Raw genomic sequence first — 19,569 nt, forward strand, 5'->3', positions numbered from 1 at the left:
GCAAACTTGTTTCGGGGACCAAGAACTTCCACATGGGATACAATTTAGTTCAGAACTCGACCGCGACGTGGCGCTAGCGTCGATATGAACTTCCGGTAGAGGCTAATTATGCGATAACTCGAGATTGCGAGCACACAGAAGGATGCTGTCTTCGGCAAAGTTGTTCAGGAGGATAAGGATTTCCACATGAGATACAATTTAGTTCAGAACTCGACCGCTGCGTGGCGCTAGCGTCGATATGAACTTCCGGTAGAGGCTAATTATGCGATAACTCGAGATTGCGAGCACATAGAAAAATGCTGGCTTCGGCAAAGTTGCTCAGGAGGATAAGGACTTTCACATGAGATACAATTTAGTTGAGAACTCGACCGCTGAGTGGCGCTAGCGTCGATATGAACTTCCGGTAGAGGCTAATTATGCGATAACTCGAGATTGCGAGCACATAAAAGGGTGCTGTCTTCGGCATAGTTGCTCAGGAGGATAAGGTTTTTCACATGAGATACAATTTAGTTCAGAATTGAACCGCTGCGTGGCGCTAGCGTCGATATGAACATCCGGTAGGGGCTAATTATGCGATAACTCGAGATTGCGAGCACATAGAAGGGTGCTGTCTTCGGCATAGTTGCTCAGGAGGATAAGGTCTTTCACATGAGATACAATTTAGTTCAGAACTGAACCGCTGCGTGGCGCTAGCGTCGATATGAACATCCGGTAGGGGCTAATTATGCGATAACTCGAGATTGCGAGCACATAGAAGGATGCTGTCTTCGGCAAAGTTGCTCAGGAGGATAAGAACTTTCACATGAGATACAATTTAGTTGAGAACTCGACCGCTGCGTGGCGCTAGCGTCGATATGAACTTCCGGTAGAGGCTAATTATGCGATAACTCGAGATTGCGAGCACACAGAAGGATGCTGTCTTCGGCAAAGTTGTTCAGGAGGATAAGGACTTCCACATGAGATACAATTTAGTTCAGAACTCGACCGCTGCGTGGCGCTAGCGTCGATATGAACTTCCGGTAGAGGCTAATTATGCGATAACTCGAGATTGCGAGCACATAGAAAAATGCTGGCTTCGGCAAAGTTGCTCAGGAGGATAAGGACTTCCACATGAGATACAATTTAGTTCAGAACTCGACCACTGCGTGGCGCTAGCGTCGATATGAACTTCCGGTAGGGGCTAATTATGTGATAACTCGAGATTGCGAACACATAGAAGGATTCAGTCTTCGGCAAAGTTGTTCAGGAGGATAAGGACTTGCAAATGCAATACAATTTAGTTTGGAACTCGACCACCGCGTGGCGCTAGCGTCGATATGGGCTATCGGTAGAAATTACACAGATATTGTCCGTGCATCAGAATCATAGTCCCTACTTCTTTAAACTAGAGAATCAAATGAATGAAGGATTATGAAACAAATTGTTCAATTTTTTTCCTTGTCTCGATCATTCTCTGCAACTGGGAAAACCGAGACTTGTCACTTTCAACAAGGTTTAAAATGTAACAAGGACTAATAAGTGTTCCTTTCATTACTCGAACATCCTGTTCTTCTCGTTTGAAGCAGTCAGGACTAGGGTTCACTGGTATATCTTTTCTCCATAACGCACCATGAAACTGTGACGTACCCGCGTTATGGGTCATTTAGAAGGATGCTGTCTTCCACAAAGTTGCTCGACCACCCGGTGGATTTGACGTCGATTTGTATTTCCGATAGAGGTTAATTATTAGAGGGGGTTTCACATTTTTTTAGCCCAAACACGACCCGTACCCGACTTACTTTATTTTTTTTAAACCCGGACCCGACCCGTACTCAGACCTGACCCGAACTTGAAAAAAAAAACTGCTGTTCAAATCCGAATCTGACTCGAAACCTAAGCATTTTTTGTAAGAAAAGACCGAGTTTTAAAAATAGATAAATTCATCGTTTCTGATGCATAAGGAAGCTTTTTGGTTGTTTTTCTTACCATAACTCTTATTAAAGTCCACCTAAATCCGAATTTTTACAAGCCCGATTCCGACGTACTCGAAAAAAATGTTCTAGCCTTCAAATCCGTCCCGAACCATTCGAGTCCGGGTTTGAAAACCCGAGACCCGACTTATAGAAGAATGCTGTCTGCGGTAAAATTGTTCGAGAGAATAAGGAATTAGTCATGAACATACGTTTAAAATTTATCCAGCATGTGGTGCTGGCGTCTATATGTATTTCCAGAAGGAACTCTTTTTTGAAGGTTTTATCTTCGGCAAAGTTGTTCAGTTTTTTTTTTTAATTCTGCGTAGTAAATTCCGCGTGACGCTCGTCATTATATTGCTCTTATATGATATGAACTCTGAACTTGTGGGCTTCGTGGCCGTGCGGTTAGTGTCGTCAGGCAATAAGTGCATCGTGTCATGGGGTGTGGGTTCGATTCCCGCTGCAGCCATTGAAACTTTTCGTGAGGAATGTTTCTCGGCTGTACCATTGGAGCATGCTTGTTCTTTGTCTAGTGTTAAGTAACAGTCTGTGCAGCTAAATGGCTGAAGACGGTGTCCGTGTCCGTGTCTTTTAACTACACGATCCACGAAATATATGTTACGATATAAACTACAGTCGACTCTCCATAACTCGATATTCAAGGGACCATCGACTTATAGAATTATGGTATAATAGAATATACCGACACAAAATCGAAGGAACAAATTTTTGTATTTCCAATATTTTTATTATCATTTTTGTAAGAAAGCAGTATTATTTTGTTGATAGCATTTTACAAACTATTATTTGAAAACATTTTTCGAAGTGCTCGAAAAATCACGTTATTTTTACTGACAATAGTTTTTATCATTTTCATGTCATTACAACTTGTAAGTATTTATTCACCTTCAAACAAAAATTAGATCAGGTTTTCCCAAAAAAGAAAAAAAATTAAAATAGATATCGAGTTATGGAGAGAAATTCACATCTCACGTAACATCAACTTGTGGAGATATCGAGTTACAAAAATATCGACTTATGGAGAGCACAATGTATGGAAATTTGAAGGAACCGGAGAATCCATCTAGTTATAGAGTATTTCGGGTTATAGAATATCGAGTTGTGAAGAGTCGATTGTATATAATATAAAATAAGCTCTATGATATGATATGAACTATATTGTACTCACTTCTGAAATTCCAACAAGAGTTCAGATACAGATAACGTCATGAAGTTGCAAAAACAATTACTTCTAGTTTTCTTTAGAAGTTGTTGCAGTAACTGTGCACTTTAGTTTTTAATTGGATGCGGAGAAATCTTATGACTTTATACCAGTAATTCCTTCTGGATTTCCTCCAAAAAGTTATCTAGATCTCAAGACGTAGTTCACATCGGAGTTATTCAAAGGATATAGTCCAGTAACCTTAAATGATTTGTATGATGGATTCTACAGTTATTTACCGAGAGCTCATCCGATGGAATACAAACCCATGCCCTTCTGTCCTCATCCTCTCGAAATATCTCCAGAGACTCTCCCAAAGATTTTTCCAGGAAATCCTCAAAGTATTTTACCAGAAAATAATCCAAGCTATTCTGTACCTTAATCTCTACAATGATTTCTTCTGGGGTTCCCTAGGACTTTTGCCAGAGATTCTTTCAGGAAGAACTTTTGTTTGCCATGCATGGGATAGCTTCCTCCAGGGAGTTGACATGGAATTTTTACAAGGATTCCTACAAAAAAAAATATGTATAAGGATTTCTTCAGAGATTTCGCAAAGGTTTCCAGCAGAAATGTCTTAAGTGATTCCTTCGTAGATTCCTCCAACAAAATCTTTATTGGGATTCTTTCAGGATTTTTTCCAAGGGTTCCTCCAGGATTCGTTTTAGGAATACTTCGAAATTTCTCCGGAGATTTCTCCAGGGATTTTTTAAGTTATTTCTTCTGGTATTCCTCTATAAAATTTTCCACAGACTTTTGCAAGGATTTCTCCAGGAAAGTGTCTTCAAGGATTCTTGCACAAATATCTCCAAGGCTTTCTCAAGGAATTCCTCCAGGAGTAACACTTAAAACAATTTCTTCAAGAATTACTAAAGATGTTTCTCTTGTGATATCTTCAGAATTTTTTCCGAGGATTCCTCCACGGATACATACAAAAATATCCCCAAGCAGTTCTCTCGAGATTCGTTCAGAAATTATTCCGGGATTCCTCCAGGGATGATTCTACGAGGAAATTCTACAAGGATTCCACAAGGACTTTCTGCAGGTGTTCTAATACTCACGAATTCCTCAAGGAAATTTTATGAAACGCCTCAAGAATTTCTCAAGGTAATCTTCCAGGGATTCCCCAAGAATTTCTCCAGGGATTCGTACTGGGTCTTCAAAAATACTCCATGGATTCCCCCAAGAGTTCTTCTTGAAATTTCTCTAGAGATTCTCCCATTAATTCCTGCTAGAATATTATCAGAACTTATGCTAAAAATTTCTCCATGGATTTCATTAAAAAAAATCTCTACATATCCTACAGTAAAATCTCTATATATTTTTTTTTTAAATCTATTCATGGATTTCTTTAGATATTTCTCCTTAGATTTTTCGAGAAATTTTTCTATTTTAATACTCCTTTAAGGATTCTTTCAGGGATTTATCCAACAAAAATCTACAGGGGTTTTTTTCGAGGGATTTCTCTAGCGATTCCACCTGCAAAATTTCTACATCGATTCTTCCTAGGATACCTCCATTCATCAGTGATTCCTCCAAAGATGTCTCCAAGAGTCCTTCATGGATGCCTACACTGCCCATATCTGCATATTTGTCACATTCGACATTTTTGACAAATTGAAGTTAATACCATGGAGAGTCATCAAATGATAAATACTTTCGATCAGCTTACTGAAATATGTGAGATTGTTCTAGAAAATTCGAAAAAAATACCAAGTTGTTTTGTCACATTGGTAATTAAAGCCTGTCCACGATAAATTTCGGACACGGATGGCGGGTGTACCATAGAAAGTTCGAGAATTTTACAGAAAGAAGGATTAACATCCTTGTCAACTGTTTATTTTGTAGATATAACTCTTTTATTCTGAAATAAACAATTGTTTTTGTTGAATTATGAGTAACTTTTTTTTTGCTGCCATTATTTGGGTGTCCGAAATTTAACGTGGACAGGCTTTATAACCGCATAACAGTAACATTGAGATTATAAATGAGCCTCGTAATGTAACAGCAATGAAATTTCTACCAGAATTATTTTCTGACTATTCACCTAGTATGCGATATGAGTTGTACAAAATATCAGCCTCAAATAAGCACTTTTGAGTTCCTGTTAATTTTTAGTAATTTTAGTTTCCTCCCATACTGTCATCAAATGTACTCTTGGTATTCCATTTACTCAATGCCTACTTTTGTCGAATGTAACAAATATGCAGTTATGGGCAGTACATGAGTCTATCCAAAGACTCCTACAGATATTTCTCTATGCAAATCTTTACAGGAATTCCTGCAGAGATTTCTCCAGCTTTTTCTTCAGGAATTTCTCCAAGGATCGCTACAGAAAAATCTCTACATGGTTTCCTGTAGATATCGTTTCAGGAATGAACTGGTAGAGATTTGACTTTATATATAAATGAAATATGAGTTTCGTCTACGCAGTCCTTCATCATAAATAGAACGTTGAAAAAAATAGAGGCTGCGTAACTGAAAAGCATGTATGCTGTTCCGGGGATTTTTGTAAGGAATTCCTCCAGAGCTTTCCTCGAGAATCCTTTCTTGGGCTCTTGCAAGAATTTCTCCAGCGATCCCTATAAGAACTCATTAAATAATTTCTTGTAAAATCCACAATTGAATGGTAGAATCTCTGGAATAATTCGTTATAGAATTCCTGGAGCGATCCCTGGAGAAAATCTTAGAAGTAAATCCTAGAGGAATCTTGAACGGACTACCAGCGGAATGTCTGGAGAATTCACTGTGGAAATATTTTAAGTAATCCTTGAAAAAATGTTTCTTAGAGAAACCTCTGACATTCTGCAAAAATCTCTGTAGAGATCTTCTTGGAGGAATCCTTAGGGGAATCTCTTATTTTTTATTAGAGGAATGTCAGGAGAAATCGCTTGAAGAATCTTTGGAAGAATCGCTGGAGAAGTGCTTGAAGTAATCTATGCAATAATTACTGGAAAAGTTCCCTGAGGAGGGATTAATTCCCGGAGAAATCTATCTGGAGTGAATTCTTCAGAGTTTTTGCAATTCCCTCACAGGTCTTTTTTATTGAATCCTTCGACGATCTGATTTTAAAATTGTTTTCGGTATTTCTCAAGTTATTATTTCTGGATTTGACGGAATAATAGTCTGATTTTTTTCTAAAGGATAATTTTGAATTTTCTCAAGAGGATTTTTTAAAAACGCTTCAGAGTACTTTTTAATAATGCGTCCCAATGAAGCTATTTTTGGAATTCCTCCAGCTGTTCTTTCTAGTATTAGTCCACAAGATATTTCCAACATTCGTTCGAGTTGATGTATGAATTCCTCCACGGTCATTTTTTCAATCTAATTTGATTCTTCTAATCCTTTTTCTACGAGAAATTTGGATTTTTGGGATTTTTTCATTGGTGTTTGCGAAATTGCTTAATTTTTTTACAAATCTTTTTTCAAGATAATCTGACGAAATTTTTCTGAGTTCTTCCTGCCAAAATTGTTATCATACAAAACCTTTATGCAAATTTTTGTTGAAATTTCTGCAGAAGCTGATTCAAAAGAAATGTCCAGAAGTTAACGGAGAAGAATGTTTTATTTTGGCGTTACTATCCTGTTAATTATTATTACTTACGTAAAAATAATTGATTCTGAATCAAATCAACTACTTCAGCACTAATTTTTACTTTAAATCAAATTCACACACTCTATTGATTTTACAGTAATACCTCCATGAGTCGATGTTCCATGACTCGATATCGACTCATGGGACCATAGTAAAAACAAACTTTCATGGTTACTATGATGGTCCCTAGAAGCAGCTTTCCAAAGGAATGCTGTTCCATGACTCGATATTTCCATGAGTCGATGGTCCCTTCAATATCAACTCATGGAGGTTTCACTGTACTATGAATTTTTAATTATCTCAATTATAATATTGATAATTATCACTATCCGAACACATTCACATCTTTATACTTCAAGTCATGCTCGCAAATCTACTTACTCTAACTTGCGAAGAATAGTGTAGGTGATTAGATAATCACAACTCAAGCAGAAGATTACGTTCGAATTAAAGTTTATGACGTGCACTTTTTTAAGTAGGGGTAAGAAAATGTAGGAAGTTTCTTATGAAATGTTCTCAAGAGTTTCTTTCGGAATTCTATCTCTTATTTCTTCTAGGGATACGCCACAGAATTTTTTTTTTCGGGGACATCCTTATAAATTATTTCCTAGGAGAGACACCCCCAGTTCTTCTCAAGGCGTAATTTTATCAATTTATTTATTTATCCAATGATTTTAAAAATTACTCCTTAAATTACTGTTTAGTTCTTTTTGGAGTTTCTCACGAATTTCTTTCAGCAATTTATTTCTTTGTTTACATTAAAAATTAGCCACGTGGTGGTCGTGTTCTAAACTAAATTGTGTCTTATGTGGAAGTGCTTATCCTCCTGAGCAACTTTGCCGAAGACAGCATCCTTCTATGTGCTCGCAATCTCGAGTTATCGCATAATAAGCCCCTACCGAAAGTTCATATCGACGCTAGCGCCACGCAGCGGTCGAGTTCTGAAATAAATTGTATCTCATGTGGAAGTCCTTATCCTCCTGAGCAACTTTGCCGAAGACAGCATCCTTCTATGTGCTCGCGATCTCGAGTTATCGCATAATTAGCCCCTACCGGAAGTTCATATCGACGCTAGCGCCACGTCGCGGTCGAGTTCTGAACTAAATTGTATCTCATGTGGAAGTCCTTATCCTCCTGAACAACTTTGCCGAAGACAGCATCCTTCTATGTGCTCGCAATCTCGAGTTATCGCATAATTAGCCTCTACCGGAAGTTCATATCGACGCTAGCGCCACGCAGCGGTCGAGTTCTGAACTAAATTGTATCTCATGTGGAAGTCCTTATCCTCATGAACAACTTTGCCGAAGACAGCATCCTTCTATGTGCTCGCAATCTCGAGTTATCGCATAATTAGCCTCTACCGGAAGTTCATATCGACGCTAGCGCCACGCAGCGGTCGAGTTCTGAACTAAATTGTATCTCATGTGGAAGTCCTTATCCTCCTGAGCAACTTTGCCGAAGACAGCATCCTTCTATGTGCTCGCGAATCTCGAGTTATCGCATAATTAGCCTCTACCGGAAGTTCATATCGACGCTAGCGCCACGCAGCGGTCGAGTTCTGAACTAAATTGTATCTCATGTGGAAGTCCTTATCCTCATGAACAACTTTGCCGAAGACAGCATCCTTCTATGTGCTCGCAATCTCGAGTTATCGCATAATTAGCCTCTACCGGAAGTTCATATCGACGCTAGCGCCACGCAGCGGTTCGAGTTCTGAACTAAATTGTATCTCATGTGGAAGTCCTTATCCTCCTGAGCAACTTTGCCGAAGACAGCATCCTTCTATGTGCTCGCAATCTCGAGTTATCGCATAATTAGCCTCTACCGGAAGTTCATATCGACGCTAGCGCCACGCAGCGGTCGAGTTCTGAACTAAATTGTATCTCATGTGGAAGTTCTTATCCTCCTGAGCAACTTTGCCGAAGACAGCATCCTTCTATGTGCTCGCAATCTCGAGTTATCGCATAATTAGCCTCTACCGGAAGTTCATATCGACGCTAGCGCCACGCAGCGGTCGAGTTCTGAACTAAATTGTATCTCATGTGGAAGTCCTTATCCTCATGAACAACTTTGCCGAAGACAGCATCCTTCTATGTGCTCGCAATCTCGAGTTATCGCATAATTAGCCTCTACCGGAAGTTCATATCGACGCTAGCGCCACGCAGCGGTTCGAGTTCTGAACTAAATTGTATCTCATGTGGAAGTCCTTATCCTCATGAACAACTTTGCCGAAGACTGCATCTTTCTATGTGCTCGCAATCTCGAGTTATCGCATAATTAGCCTCTACCGGAAGTTCATATCGACGCTAGCGCCACGCAGCGGTCGAGTTCTGAACTAAATTGTATCTCATGTGGAAGTCCTTATCCTCATGAACAACTTTGCCGAAGACAGCATCCTTCTATGTGCTCGCAATCTCGAGTTATCGCATAATTAGCCTCTACCGGAAGTTCATATCGACGCTAGCGCCACGCAGCGGTCGAGTTCTGAACTAAATTGTATCTCATGTGGAAGTCCTTATCCTCATGAACAACTTTGCCGAAGACTGCATCTTTCTATGTGCTCGCAATCTCGAGTTATCGCATAATTAGCCTCTACCGGAAGTTCATATCGACGCTAGCGCCACGCAGCGGTCGAGTTCTGAACTAAATTGTATCTCATGTGGAAGTCCTTATCCTCATGAACAACTATGCCGAAGACAGCATCCTTCTATGTGCTCGCAATCTCGAGTTATCGCATAATTAGCCTCTACCGGAAGTTCATATCGACGCTAGCGCCACGCAGCGGTCGAGTTCTGAACTAAATTGTATCTCATGTGGAAGTCCTTATCCTCATGAACAACTTTGCCGAAGACAGCATCCTTCTATGTGCTCGCAATCTCGAGTTATCGCATAATTAGCCTCTACCGGAAGTTCATATCGACGCTAGCGCCACGCAGCGGTTCAGTTCTGAACTAAATTGTATCTCATGTGGAAGTTCTTATCCTCCTGAGCAACTTTGCCGAAGACAGCATCCTTCTATGTGCTCGCAATCTCGAGTTATCGCATAATTAGCCTCTACCGGAAGTTCATATCGACGCTAGCGCCACGCAGCGGTCGAGTTCTGAACTAAATTGTATCTCATGTGGAAGTCCTTATCCTCATGAACAACTTTGCCGAAGACTGCATCTTTCTATGTGCTCGCAATCTCGAGTTATCGCATAATTAGCCTCTACCGGAAGTTCATATCGACGCTAGCGCCACGCAGCGGTCGAGTTCTGAACTAAATTGTATCTCATGTGGAAGTCCTTATCCTCATGAACAACTTTGCCGAAGACAGCATCCTTCTATGTGCTCGCAATCTCGAGTTATCGCATAATTAGCCTCTACCGGAAGTTCATATCGACGCTAGCGCCACGCAGCGGTCGAGTTCTGAACTAAATTGTATCTCATGTGGAAGTCCTTATCCTCATGAACAACTTTGCCGAAGACTGCATCTTTCTATGTGCTCGCAATCTCGAGTTATCGCATAATTAGCCTCTACCGGAAGTTCATATCGACGCTAGCGCCACGCAGCGGTCGAGTTCTGAACTAAATTGTATCTCATGTGGAAGTCCTTATCCTCATGAACAACTTTGCCGAAGACTGCATCTTTCTATGTGCTCTCAATCTCGAGTTATCGCATAATTAGCCTCTACCGGAAGTTCATATCGACGCTAGCGCCACGCAGCGGTCGAGTTCTGAACTAAATTGTATCTCATGTGGAAGTCCTTATCCTCATGAACAACTTTGCCGAAGACTGCATCTTTCTATGTGCTCGCAATCTCGAGTTATCGCATAATTAGCCTCTACCGGAAGTTCATATCGACGTTAGCGCCACGCAGCGGTCGAGTTCTGAACTAAATTGTATCTCATGTGGAAGTCCTTATCCTCATGAACAACTATGCCGAAGACAGCATCCTTCTATGTGTTCGCATTCTCGAGTTATCGCATAATTAGCCTCTACCGGAAGTTCATATCGACGCTAGCGCCACGCAGCGGTCGAGTTCTGAACTAAATTGTATCTCATGTGGAAGTCCTTATCCTCATGAACAACTTTGCCGAAGACAGCATCCTTCTATGTGCTCGCAATCTCGAGTTATCGCATAATTAGCCTCTACCGGAAGTTCATATCGACGCTAGCGCCACGCAGCGGTTCAGTTCTGAACTAAATTGTATCTCATGTGGAAGTTCTTATCCTCCTGAGCAACTTTGCCGAAGACAGCATCCTTCTATGTGCTCGCAATCTCGAGTTATCGCATAATTAGCCTCTACCGGAAGTTCATATCGACGCTAGCGCCACGCAGCGGTCGAGTTCTGAACTAAATTGTATCTCATGTGGAAGTCCTTATCCTCATGAACAACTTTGCCGAAGACTGCATCTTTCTATGTGCTCTCAATCTCGAGTTATCGCATAATTAGCCTCTACCGGAAGTTCATATCGACGCTAGCGCCACGCAGCGGTCGAGTTCTGAACTAAATTGTATCTCATGTGGAAGTCCTTATCCTCATGAACAACTTTGCCGAAGACTGCATCTTTCTATGTGCTCGCAATCTCGAGTTATCGCATAATTAGCCTCTACCGGAAGTTCATATCGACGCTAGCGCCACGCAGCGGTCGAGTTCTGAACTAAATTGTATCTCATGTGGAAGTCCTTATCCTCATGAACAACTATGCCGAAGACAGCATCCTTCTATGTGCTCGCAATCTCGAGTTATCGCATAATTAGCCTCTACCGGAAGTTCATATCGACGCTAGCGCCACGCAGCGGTCGAGTTCTGAAATAAATTGTATCTCATGTGGAAGTCCTTATCCTCCTGAGCAACTTTGCCGAAGACAGCATCCTTCTATGTGCTCGCGATCTCGAGTTATCGCATAATTAGCCCCTACCGGAAGTTCATATCGACGCTAGCGCCACGTCGCGGTCGAGTTCTGAACTAAATTGTATCTCATGTGGAAGTCCTTATCCTCATGAACAACTTTGCCGAAGACAGCATCCTTCTATGTGCTCGCAATCTCGAGTTATCGCATAATTAGCCTCTACCGGAAGTTCATATCGACGCTAGCGCCACGCAGCGGTTCAGTTCTGAACTAAATTGTATCTCATGTGGAAGTTCTTATCCTCCTGAGCAACTTTGCCGAAGACAGCATCCTTCTATGTGCTCGCAATCTCGAGTTATCGCATAATTAGCCTCTACCGGAAGTTCATATCGACGCTAGCGCCACGCAGCGGTCGAGTTCTGAACTAAATTGTATCTCATGTGGAAGTCCTTATCCTCATGAACAACTTTGCCGAAGACTGCATCTTTCTATGTGCTCGCAATCTCGAGTTATCGCATAATTAGCCTCTACCGGAAGTTCATATCGACGTTAGCGCCACGCAGCGGTCGAGTTCTGAACTAAATTGTATCTCATGTGGAAGTCCTTATCCTCATGAACAACTATGCCGAAGACAGCATCCTTCTATGTGTTCGCATTCTCGAGTTATCGCATAATTAGCCTCTACCGGAAGTTCGTATCGACGCTAGCGCCACGCGGTGGTCGAGTTCTGAACTAAATTGTATCTCATGAGGAAGTGCTTATCCTCCTGAGCAACTTTGCCCAAGACAGCATCCTTCTATGTGTTCGCAATCTCGAGTTATCGCATAATTAGCCTCCACCGGAAGTTCGTAACGACGCTAGCGCCACGTCGCGGTCGAGTTCTGATCTAAATTGTATCTCATGTGGAAGTCCTTATCCTCATGAACAACTTTGCCGAAGACAGCATCCTTCTATGTGCTCGCAATCTCGAGTTATCGCATAATTAGCCTCTACCGGAAGTTCATATCGACGCTAGCGCCACGTCGCGGTCGAGTTCTGAACTAAATTGTATCTCATGTGGAAGTCCTTATCCTCCTGAACAACTTTGCCGAAGACAGCATCCTTCTATGTGCTCGCAATCTCGAGTTATCGCATAATTAGCCTCTACCGGAAGTTCATATCGACGCTAGCGCCACGCAGCGGTCGAGTTCTGAACTAAATTGTATCTCATGTGGAAGTCCTTATCCTCATGAACAACTATGCCGAAGACAGCATCCTTCTATGTGTTCGCATTCTCGAGTTATCGCATAATTAGCCTCTACCGGAAGTTCGTATCGACGCTAGCGCCACGCGGTGGTCGAGTTCTGAACTAAATTGTATCTCATGAGGAAGTGCTTATCCTCCTGAGCAACTTTGCCCAAGACAGCATCCTTCTATGTGTTCGCAATCTCGAGTTATCGCATAATTAGCCTCCACCGGAAGTTCGTAACGACGCTAGCGCCACGTCGCGGTCGAGTTCTGATCTAAATTGTATCTCATGTGGAAGTCCTTATCCTCATGAACAACTTTGCCGAAGACAGCATCCTTCTATGTGCTCGCAATCTCGAGTTATCGCATAATTAGCCTCTACCGGAAGTTCATATCGACGCTAGCGCCACGCAGCGGTCGAGTTCTGAACTAAATTGTATCTCATGTGGAAGTCCTTATCCTCCTGAACAACTTTGCCGAAGACAGCATCCTTCGCAATCTCGAGTTATCGCATAATTAGCCTCTACCGGAAGTTCATATCGACGCTAGCGCCACGCAGCGGTTCGAGTTCTGAACTAAATTGTATCTCATGTGGAAGTCCTTATCCTCCTGAGCAACTTTGCCGAAGACAGCATCCTTCTATGTGCTCGCGATCTCGAGTTATCGCATAATTTGCCTCTACCGGAAGTTCATATCGACGCTAGCGCCACGTCGCGGTCGAGTTCTGATCTAAATTGTATCTCATGTGGAAGTCCTTATCCTCATGAACAACTTTGCCGAAGACAGCATCCTTCTATGTGCTCGCAATCTCGAGTTATCGCATAATTAGCCTCTACCGGAAGTTCATATCGACGCTAGCGCCACGTCGCGGTCGAGTTCTGAACTAAATTGTATCTCATGTGGAAGTCCTTATCCTCATGAACAACTTTGCCGAAGACAGCATCCTTCGCAATCTCGAGTTATCGCATAATTAGCCTCTACCGGAAGTTCATATCGACGCTAGCGCCACGCAGCGGTTCAGTTCTGAACTAAATTGTATCTCATGTGGAAGTTCTTATCCTCCTGAGCAACTTTGCCGAAGACAGCATCCTTCTATGTGCTCGCAATCTCGAGTTATCGCATAATTAGCCTCTACCGGAAGTTCATATCGACGCTAGCGCCACGCAGCGGTCGAGTTCTGAACTAAATTGTATCTCATGTGGAAGTCCTTATCCTCATGAACAACTTTGCCGAAGACTGCATCTTTCTATGTGCTCGCAATCTCGAGTTATCGCATAATTAGCCTCTACCGGAAGTTCATATCGACGCTAGCGCCACGCAGCGGTCGAGTTCTGAACTAAATTGTATCTCATGTGGAAGTCCTTATCCTCCTGAGCAACTTTGCCGAAGACAGCATCCTTCTATGTGCTCGCGATCTCGAGTTATCGCATAATTTGCCTCTACCGGAAGTTCATATCGACGCTAGCGCCACGTCGCGGTCGAGTTCTGATCTAAATTGTATCTCATGTGGAAGTCCTTATCCTCATGAACAACTTTGCCGAAGACAGCATCCTTCTATGTGCTCGCAATCTCGAGTTATCGCATAATTAGCCTCTACCGGAAGTTCATATCGACGCTAGCGCCACGCAGCGGTTCAGTTCTGAACTAAATTGTATCTCATGTGGAAGTTCTTATCCTCCTGAGCAACTTTGCCGAAGACAGCATCCTTCTATGTGCTCGCAATCTCGAGTTATCGCATAATTAGCCTCTACCGGAAGTTCATATCGACGCTAGCGCCACGCAGCGGTCGAGTTCTGAACTAAATTGTATCTCATGTGGAAGTCCTTATCCTCATGAACAACTTTGCCGAAGACTGCATCTTTCTATGTGCTCGCAATCTCGAGTTATCGCATAATTAGCCTCTACCGGAAGTTCATATCGACGCTAGCGCCACGCAGCGGTCGAGTTCTGAACTAAATTGTATCTCATGTGGAAGTCCTTATCCTCATGAACAACTATGCCGAAGACAGCATCCTTCTATGTGTTCGCATTCTCGAGTTATCGCATAATTAGCCTCTACCGGAAGTTCGTATCGACGCTAGCGCCACGCGGTGGTCGAGTTCTGAACTAAATTGTATCTCATGAGGAAGTGCTTATCCTCCTGAGCAACTTTGTCGAAGACAGAATCCTTCTATGTGTTCGCAATCTCGAGTTATCGCATAATTAGCCTCCACCGGAAGTTCGTAACGACGCTAGCGCCACGTGGTGGTCGAGTTCTGAACTAAATTGTATCTTATGTGGAAGTGCTTATCCTCCTGAGTAACTTTGCCCAAGACAGCATCCTTCTATGTGTTCGCAATCTCGAGTTATCGCATAATTAGCCCCTACCGGAAGTTCATATCGACGCTAGCGCCACGTCGCGGTCGAGTTCTGAACTAAATTGTATCCCATGTGAAAGTTCTTGGTCCCCGAAACAAGTTTGCTGAAGACAGTACATTCCTATATGGCCTGCATCTTATACAATTTGGTGATGACTGCAGATTTCTGGACTGAGTGTACTGAAATTCCACGTGGCCAACATGGTCCCCTTCGTAGCCGATTCCCGGTGGCCACTGGATCCGGAACCGGTATTCCAGGTAGTGATCAGAATCTGGAGGAGTATATCTTTCGAATGCGGCATAAATTTCATTATTCGGTTGATATTTCGCTGATTTTTAGGGGTATACATTTCTGGGTCATAATGACCCCAGTATCTTATTAAGTTGTTTTTTTGTGGCGCCATCTTAGAATCACCTTAAGAAAAAAAATTTTTGGTCTTGCGCTTCGTTTCCACAAAATATTAAAAGTCAGGGAATTTCAGAAAGATCCGTTTGATAACAACAGAGATATTGCAGGTTGAAATTCGATTTTGGGTCATTATGACCCCAGTATCTAACTAAGGTTAATAAGGAGCTTTTCTAAAAAAATCATACAAATCGGTTCAGTATTCTTGGAGATATCTGAAAATAACGATATGATGTTTTTGGAAGTTTTTACGATCTTTATTTGGCCAGCGTGGTTCCAGAAACCTAAATGGTCATTACTTAAAGACAGCTGCACCAAATTGCTTCATTTTTTCACAACATACTCTCATTAAGGACATATAGGATAGAATCCCTGTCATGGCAGTGAAGATGGCTTCAGCACACACACAATCACATATGCCAGGGATTCGGGATTTTTTCACAAAATACTGCACTTACCTGCCATTAATTGGTGTCATATTGCTAAAAGAACATCACAACTCATATGTTCAACTTATTTGGTAATTAAATTACTCACTTGCACTTTCTATTTCACAAACCGTGCCAATTTCTCTACCGCGGGATGAAACTTTCCGCGATTGTTTACTACCGCACACTCGGGAATTCCGAACAATAATCACCGTTTTTTTCTAATTTAACTCTCCGTAACACTTCTGACACGATTTACTTAGGATCTTTACATTTCAAGCGACACGTACAGATTGATCTCCCGTAGAAAATTGAAAAATCTACTTAAAACCGTGGTTAAATCAATCACGCGAACGCAAAAACTGCCTTTTTTTATTTTTCTAATCAAACGTCAGCTGCTCGCTGTATGGTTGATTTGTTTTCGTATTCGTGTGCTGTGCAGAGGTATCAGCGTTGCTAGTTGTTGCCTGTGATACAATTTCTAGTGGTAGAAAATGCCGCGGCTTACAAAAAACGGAAGTCGGCACTTTTGCGCGAACAAGCCAAAAGAATGAGAAGGGATCCTGTGGATCCTCTATCGTGGACATTCGAAAATCCTCTGAGTGGTGTTGTATACTTGAAAAATAGTGCGAATGAAAGTGAATCCGACAATCATTCAAACAGTGGAGAAGAGTTTGAAGGTGAACTTCCGGGACAGTCACATATCTCGGCTGGAACAAGTTCAAAGGAAACGTGTCCTGCTGGTGGCGCTAGCGGTCACGACGGTAAGTTGTTTTATTGGGAAAAATGACAAAATTACAATAAACATAATGCAAAGGTAATTTCGTTCACCCCGTTTCTGAACATCCGGATGTGGTAGGGGAAGTGGTTGTAAAATGAACACCGTGCCTTTTACCGAGAAAAGACAAGTTTCAATGAATTTTCATCACGCACGCACGCATTTAGAGCATAAATCGGAGTGTTTGGGTTGATGCGGAGGTCAATTGAAGTGAAAATATCAACAAAAACTTAGATTTTAGATAAACTCGTTTGAAAAATAGAACTGACGTAACTTTTAGCTTGGAGGTCTTGAGGTTTTCGATGGTTCCTCAGTGGAGGACACAATAGGTCAAAGGTATAAGAATGACTCAAAAAATAAATATCCTAGCAAAACATTTGTAACATTGATTTATAATTTGAGAGGGTTGTTCAAAAAAAAAGTAAGTAATCAAGAGATTTTTAAAATTAATGCAAAAACGGTAAGTTGCGGCTGATTAATTTGTTCGGCAAAGTTGTTCACTTTTGGAAGTTACACAAACTTGCAGAACACATCAACTTCGTGTTATTTGGTTCATCATTACAAATGTCAGTTAATTGTATGGAAAAACAGTATTTAGTTACTATATTTTGCCATTGACTGTATACAACATAAAAGTAATGTATAATAACTTACCAATAAGTTCATGCAATAAGCATGAGATCAATATTAAACATCTTCGAATAATTTCATTGCCTTCATTCCTGCCATATGTATTGAATCACCTACTTCGTGAAGATCCTAGAGAGTGTGGATTTCTCATTTTAAAGATCGATTCACCGTAGTATGTCAACTTCATTCGTGACGGCCTTATTCAAAGGAAACTTTTCCTCTACTCAAGAGTATATTGTCTTTCATATAAAGAAAGTGAATCAAGCCATGTATTTTCGATTTACATTTGACAATTTTAACGAGGAACAGAACAAATCCATTAATGAAGCGCAAATGCATCTAAATTTTTAGATACATCAAGAGTAAACCACTTTTTGGCCAAGTATTTTGAAAACACGTTTGCAGAAACTATGAAAATTACTTTTGAATCGCCCCTCGGTAAATTTTACTATGGGACGAGCTGTTATTTTGTAAATTTCATTGAGTCTACAGATTGAAATCTTAATTATTCATGTATGATATCAAAATTAAGATATTGAAGCGCAATAAAATTATGTTATACAGCGGGAATTCGCTGGTTGGAACACGACTGCCTTCCATCTAGCGAATCAGACCCGTTAGTTGGAATGACTGACAGCTGGTGAAAATGCTCCAGACTAACGCATCTGGAGATCAAATCGTCACGAAACGCACGTATACATACACATTTGTTCTATATATGGAGACTTCAATGCGACGGTACTCAGACGTCAAAGTCAGTTTGACATCTTCTCCTGACATTCGAGTGCTTTTTAGTTGGAATATTTTCCAACCAGCGATCGTCCAACCATCGAGTCGTTCCATGTAGCGGACCCCCAACGAGCGAATCCCCACTGTACTTAAAGATATTTGCCCTTTCAATCAAGCTATGAATATATATATCATGGCAAACACCATTTTATTATCATTTATATAAAAGATATAGATATAAATTATGGGTTACATATTGATTCAAAAGGAATCGACAAAACAAAAAAAAAATGCGATGCCATGTTACAAACAACAAATGTTTGGAATCTACTAAAATGTAATCGGGCTGTAATTGGTCTGGTATTGTGGGAAATTAAGCAAAACCATGGAGTCGATATGGGAGGAAATCGCATGTTTATCGACGAATGTCACAGTTATTTGTGTTGCGTGCCAGACGGTAATATAAATGTAAAGCAAACTTATTCAAACTTTTAATTTCGATTTCCATTTCTATCGCAGCTATTTCGATAGATAATTTCACGTTGCTTTTGGTTAAAAAAAAGAGATGTGAAGGGAAGAATTAAGGAACATGCCTCAATCAAGAAGACATCCATGGGATTCCGAATAAAAAATGGAAATTTTATTTTGGATAAAAGTGTCACTGTTGAAGCACAAGCCTCAATGCACATATGTAAAACGTCGAAGTGCATTGTCTTTTTCGTAAACAGCAATGACCATACCGATTACATCATGGAAGAAGTCATGTATGAAGAAGCGTACTTTGAGACAAACATAGAGGAAAAAATTCAAAACTTTTTCGAAACATTTATCTTAAAAAAGGTGGCTCACGAAGATATTTTGATTAAAACCTGAAACAAAATGTTAAAATCAGAGTTGATATAACAATGCACAAATCAATGTAATGAGTTTTATAAAAATATAACAGATTGACTTCTTTTATCACCTAAGTAGGTTGGATAATGCGTGGAAGCTAGTTGAAAAAACAAAAGAAATATATTTTTTGCATAAGCACATTTCACATTTTTTATAATTATCGGCAACATCATTACAATGAAAAACTTAAATATATGGAGATATGAGCTGTGATGGAATTTGATGATATTTATTATGAACGGATTTTAACCCTTAGTTTAGATAACTTTAGAACCTTACATAAAACGATGTTGAACATTTGTCTACTACAGAATTTGTCATATATTACGTATACAATTACGCGAATTCCGGTGCGTATTTTTTTTCGAAGAAAAGAACATTTTCTAGTTGTTGAGTTATGGAAGAAAATGTCTTCTCTTCGAAGAAAATGTGCGTCGAAATTCACCTACAGATTTGGAAATTTCTAACTCTCTCCTTAGCCGAATGGTTAGAGTCCGCGGCTGCAAAGCAAAGTCAC

Source organism: Aedes aegypti, chromosome 3 (assembly GCF_002204515.2).
Source record: "Aedes aegypti strain LVP_AGWG chromosome 3, AaegL5.0 Primary Assembly, whole genome shotgun sequence".
NCBI classification, from domain to species: Eukaryota; Metazoa; Arthropoda; class Insecta; order Diptera; family Culicidae; genus Aedes; species Aedes aegypti.